This window comes from Lynx rufus, unplaced genomic scaffold (assembly GCF_022079265.1).
Source record: "Lynx rufus isolate CCGP_SWC_20201006 ecotype Redwood Valley unplaced genomic scaffold, mLynRuf1.p SCAF_6, whole genome shotgun sequence".
NCBI lineage: Eukaryota > Metazoa > Chordata > Mammalia > Carnivora > Felidae > Lynx > Lynx rufus.
The window spans coordinates 20326036-20332101 of record NW_025814878.1 but is presented as its reverse complement, the minus strand read 5'-3'; positions in this window follow the sequence as shown (position 1 = coordinate 20332101).

The window sequence follows — 6066 nt, the reverse complement described above, 5'->3', positions numbered from 1 at the left end:
TAGTATACTTTATAATTTGCGTACATAAAATGTAGTGGGTTTTTCCCCCCTGAAGCACGTTATTAAATCAACTGATGAGCTGACAATCATGGGATCTAAGAATACGAGTAATTTGAAAAGAAAAGAAACAAAAAACGATTAAGAGTAATTTGGTTTAGAATGGTAGTGTCATGTATTAGGATGAACACTGTCCTGGGGCGCCTGGGTGGCTCAGTCAGTTGAGCGGCTCTGGATTTCAGCTCAGGTCATGATCCCAGGGGCGTGGGATCGAGCCCCATGTTAGGTTCTACACTGAGTGTGGAGCCTGCTTGAGATTCTCTCTCTCTCTCTCTCTCTCTCCCCCCCCCGCCCCTCGACCACCTTGCTCTCTCTCTCTCTTACTAAAATAAAAATAATAATAATAATAATAAAATTTAAAAAACAGAATAAACACTGTACTGGAAGCTAGGTCTGGAAAACCACTTAGCCTCCTATCAGATGTATTGCCCTTGAACAATTTTACTTCCTCTTTAAATAACAGTTTCCATATGTAAAATTGGAATAATGACATGACATCCCCTTGTAGGAACACTGTGAGGATTAAATAAGATTACATATGCAAAGTGCCCCCCACAATGCCTGTCACATAGTGGGCGCTCAGCAAAGTCAGCTCGGTCACAGGCAACTTGAGTTAACAAAATGATTTGTTAAGTGGTGCTGGCAGCAGGGTGAATTTCTCTGATTTGGTAGAATCGTGTCGTCTAAACAGCGTTTCTCACCAGTTTACAATCCATGCTCTATCAGTCAAGAAGATTTTTTAAAAAGTCTTACTGAAATAACATGTATTTAAACATTTTTCCAAATATATATATGAATACGTTTTTTCAAGTTACTGCCCTATACTTTCTTCCCATTCTGCTCTGCCTCTTACAGGGGTGGCCCTAGCTAGCCGAAAATCTTTGCCCTAAAAAACATGGTGGCAGACAGGGATCTAAGAAACATTTAGATTTTTATTTTCAGTTCATAGTAGGAGCATAGCAGTTCAATCACTTTTCACAGACTGGCCCCATCATGCATATATTTGCTAAACACACCGGATAAAGGGAAGAAATATGGAACTAGCCATCGTTTTGCGTCCAGGATCTTCCTTCAAAGAGTTATCCAAAATAAATATAATGGGGCAATATTTACAAGGAGACCTAAAGATATTTATATACAATTTAAGTGCTATGTGTTTGTCAGTGTGGAGATATGGTCATGAAGCAAAGGGCGGGGGGAATGGTGGGTTACCAGAAATTAAAAAACAAACAAACAAACAAACAAGCTCTGTGGTCAAGCTAAAGAAACCACAAGGCCAACTTTTCTGTCGATCCCTGGGGAGACACACAGAGAAAAGGGTTCAGTAGCCCTGATCACATTTCCTCCACCCTAGCATCCTATCCCCTACAAGTGTTCATAAAATACCATACCCTGGAGTTGGCTGTCCTCTGACAACATTTTTTTGTGGTTTTCTGCCGGTTTGACTTTTGCTCAAGCCTAAATCTCGCTCCCCACCCAGCCTTCAAGAATAGACCCACAGGATTCTTTAACACTATTAACTTTTCAAAAGCCACTCGCCTATTTGCATATCTCCTTCAAGGCACACCAAGGCCAACCTTGCGGTGCCACAGGCCCCTTTGGAGCCACAGTCCCTCGTCTGCTCTGTTCAGCAACTCAAAATGTCATCAAGGAGCCCTTCCGCTGTAGAGGGAAGGGGAAGGATTTCAGGGTGGGGCACGCTGATGATGCCATGGGAAAATTCCAAGAATCCTGTGACCTACTGTCCTCACCCATGTCGTGTCCTGCCTCACTAATCTTTCAGATTAGTTCAGCCTGATGAAAGCCAACAACATATAAAGCGAGTAATAGTACTCATTCGTCTTGCATCTGCTTTAGTTCACTCTTCATGTGTTGGTTTAGCCAAGCAGAATTCTCAAAAAGCATCACCAACTGGCTCCTGGGACGGGCTGTGACACCTTTAATGCTCATCTGGCGGCCGGTGAGGATCCAGGTACTAAAAAGCCATTATTTGTTTCTAGGTCGCAAGGAAGGTGTTGGTTGATATTCTCTTTCCCAAGGACCATGGATTCAGTTCCCCCACACAGTAGACCCCAACTTCTCCTAGTTTTTCTTTTAGTATGTCCGTAAATATCAAAATACTATGGGAATTCACTGCAGCAGCTCCTAGAGTATTTTCATTTCGTTATTTAGCATCCCTCATAATTTTAAGTTCTCCAGTGAAGGGGAAAAGTTCTTTACTTCAGGTGTCTCAAAATGTTTCAAAAATATATGGGAATCTTATTTACCATAAAACAAACTAAAACTATTTACCAATAGTACACTACTTGATAGAGAAATGTCCTTATATTTCTTTTTTTCTAATTTAAATGATAAGTATTGCTGCCAAGAAAAAACAGAATCATTTCTCTCCTAGCTGGATAAAAATAGGTCAAGTAATTTAAGCCAGTCCATTGCAATTAAAATTCTGACATTGCCATTGTTTCTTCTATTCTGGGGGGAAGAGACAAACAGAACACAAGATGATAGGGGTTCATTGGCTAAGTCACTTGATGTGCTATCCATTGTTTTAACCTTGCTTTAACCTTTAACCTTTAACCTTTAACCTTGTCTGGCTTTAACCTGCCTGGCAGCTGTGATTCTGATGACAGTGGTACAGTACCAAAATGATAAATACCATCTCTGAAGCTGCGTAACACCTCTTTTGTGCTAGCAAAACAATACGGTTGGAGAGGAGAACATTTCCAATGGCTTGAGTCCTGAATTCCTTGAATTCTAAATGTATTTCTTTCTTTGGAGACAATGTTATCTGCCAAGCTTATTTTAAAGTAAATTTTACTGAATCAATTAGACAGCAACACTCATTCCCATTAAACATCCTGTGGCCCTTTCACAAGATTAGAGCCTGTGGCTTGGTCGCATTCCAACACAGATAACCGCATTCTGCATTCCTAGATATTTCCCTCCACCTTTCCAAACACTTACCATCAAATGCATTATTATTTGTACTTGTCCCAAAACAACAGTTCTGTTGTGAGAGTGCAGAGTATCAGTTTTAACTGACAGGCTAAAGCATTTGCTCATTATACTTTTATAAAAGAAAACCCCTTAGCCAATGCATATTTTGAAATGTGAGGCACATCTCAATTATGTACGCTTATCCCAAGTTAAGTTCTGTGGTAAGGAAAATACTCTTATTTTCATAAAGGGTGTTTACTTTGAAATCTCTTTTAATAAAAAAAAAAATTTGTTGCTCAAATATATGCTGTTTGCTTCAAGAAAGAAAATGAAGCATTCAGAAAAGGTAAACAAACAAACCACCACCAACAAAAAAAAACCCCTCTTAAGGAAATGGCTTTCCTTTGACCTTCTAAATAAATTCCACAAGGGGGCGAAAACACCTAATGGTCTGGGACTGCAAAGTTTGTATTTCAAAGCCGGCCACCCATAATAGATTAGTGGATTAATATTTTGCTCTAAAGGATCTGGCCTTTAATGTTGACATCAATTTATAGCTAGCCCAGGCGTTTACAGTAGTAAAAGTCACGGAGACCATAAACTTCACAATAGATGTCAGCCTTCTGGTACCAGTGCTCTAGCCTTAGCACCCCATAAACAGTGGTGATTAGGTAACTGTCCTTCAAAGACTCATCCATAGATGTAACGTCTTTATCAGCTCCCGCAAAAATACCGCCACCAGGATCCGAGCAGGCACAAGGCAGAGGTGCAAGTTTTCACCAACGTGTTCTTATTTTTCTGACTTGTTTCTATGATGTTCTTGCTTATCATTGATCTCATCTTGAAAAATCAAGCGTGGAGTATCTATTTGTGGGCAAAGCTTAAAGAACAGAAGCTCTCTTGTACCATGTTAGAACTTTTTGAAAAACAGCCAAGGTACGGAGGTCAAATTTCCCCATATGCTATAAGCAACTTAGTAGGAAGCAAGACCACAAAAGGTTTTGCAAATGTCCGCCAGTAGCCCGGTGATCTAGGTCACTGTACAGGTTTCATGAATCAGGTTGTTCAAACAAGGAGTTATTTTTCCTGTGCTTAAGAGACCTGCAGACATCACATGGAATCTGCTCAATTGTTGATCGAGAAAGAGTTTTAATGAAATAGAGATCATTCAGATGAATAGGGGGTGGAGGGGGGTTGTATTTGCACCGAGGAGAAATTGTGCTTTTAAACCAGCTCCTCTGTTCTGGCAGAGATGGGCTCAGGATCTAATAATAGTTCCTTGGGCTCCGCGTCTCCACATACGTGTTCCGGTGTTAGAACAGCAGGAGGAATTTAGTGACAGAGCAGGTGTTGTGGCTTATTTCCTGGCAGAATGAATGGTGAAGGGTGGTGGCAAGACAATTATTTTGTTTCTTTCTTTATGCAAAAAAAAAAAAAAAGAAAAAACACAATGCCTCCAATAGCTTTCCTTTTTCTTTTTTCTTTTCTTTTCTTTTTTTTCCTGGCACAAGTGAAAAAGAACAAGAATTGCTGTATTAATATGTATGCAAACATATTTTTTCACTTGAGCCTCTGGGAAAAAAAAAAAAAAAAAAGGACAAGAAAAACTTACTGCAAAAATGCCTAGCCAGGAAGATTTACTGCTGATTGCAGATTTAGTATTGACAGGTCTTAGCTGAAGAAAACTTCAGCTTCAACTATTAATGTGGGAAATCTGGATTAGCTTTTTAAAATGGGGTGAAGAGTTTGGAATTATTTTCAATTTTCAGAGAAATTATTTATTTAGAACATAATTTTTAATAAGGAAATGTCAATTAGAGAAGTATAACAAGCCCAGTGGAGTGTGTATCTTAATTTTAATGGCTTGCCTTGGAAATAGAATTATAGAATGTAGGTGATCTGAATTATATTGAAATGAGCCTTTACGCCAGACTCGCTGTAATTTAACACTTCTGCATTTCCTCTTTTTTAAAATTATGAAATATGGGATTTAAGATTAGAATCTAAGGATCAGAATGAAATGTTCTTTTAAAGTTATTATTTGTGAGATTTTCCTCAAACTGTATTTTACTTCTTCAGTGGGTCAAATATAAAAGACTATTTTTTCTTGAATGTAGGTATGTATGTTGCTCTTACAAGATAAGCTAAGAAAACATGAAAGGGAAAACAAAATTCCATCTTCAAGCTGGGATAACTTGAGATTTTAACAATATGACTTTTTCTTTTGCTTGGTTATAGGCAAAACTCGACACCTACTTAATTGTAATTATGTCTTCCTGGTAAAACATTTAGGTAAAATTAAACAATCTTATCCTTATGTCCTTTGCACCCCTTGTCTGTAACAGAAAAGGCTCAGAATTCTGGAAAACAGGGAATGCGTGCAAGGGAAGATCTTGTGAAGACTGTAATTTGACCTTTGAATCAACCTCCCTGTGTAAATTTTAAATATTATAGAACAAAATAGAAAGCCTCAAGGTGGAATTCTGCCCCTCTTCCTCTTAGGACTATAAACCAGTCAGAAGCTATTTCAGAGATTAAGCTAGAAAATGTGTGCCTCTCCTTAGGACTTTTGCTGAGAAATAAAATTCGTCACTAGAGATAAAGGGAGATTTACGTTTAATGCCATCCTGACCATTCTTCCCAGTATATTATCCTGACCTGCATTTACATAGTTGAATCAGGTATATCACCAGAAACACTTGGTGTTCCCTCCTCCCATCCCGTGAAAAAAAATTTTTTTATAGGATTTAGTGTCACAAACCTTTAACTCTGGAGTACACTTGAATATGATGACAATTAAGAAAAAAAAATGCTCTTTGACAACTTTGCAGCTTCTGATTAAACGACACCAAGAGGCATGTTACAATGATAACAATGAAGCATTATGCCAATTATGTTAAATCCTGCTCTCCACTTAAGCTCATCATGACCTGTTTTAGTGTCCTGTAATTTATCCTTTGGAATGCTTACTCTCATCAATAAAGTGTTCAACTTACAGAGAGAAAAAGCCACCAAAAGGAACAACCACCCCCACCCCCCAATGACTTCTAGAAAACAAGTATTTCTTAACTT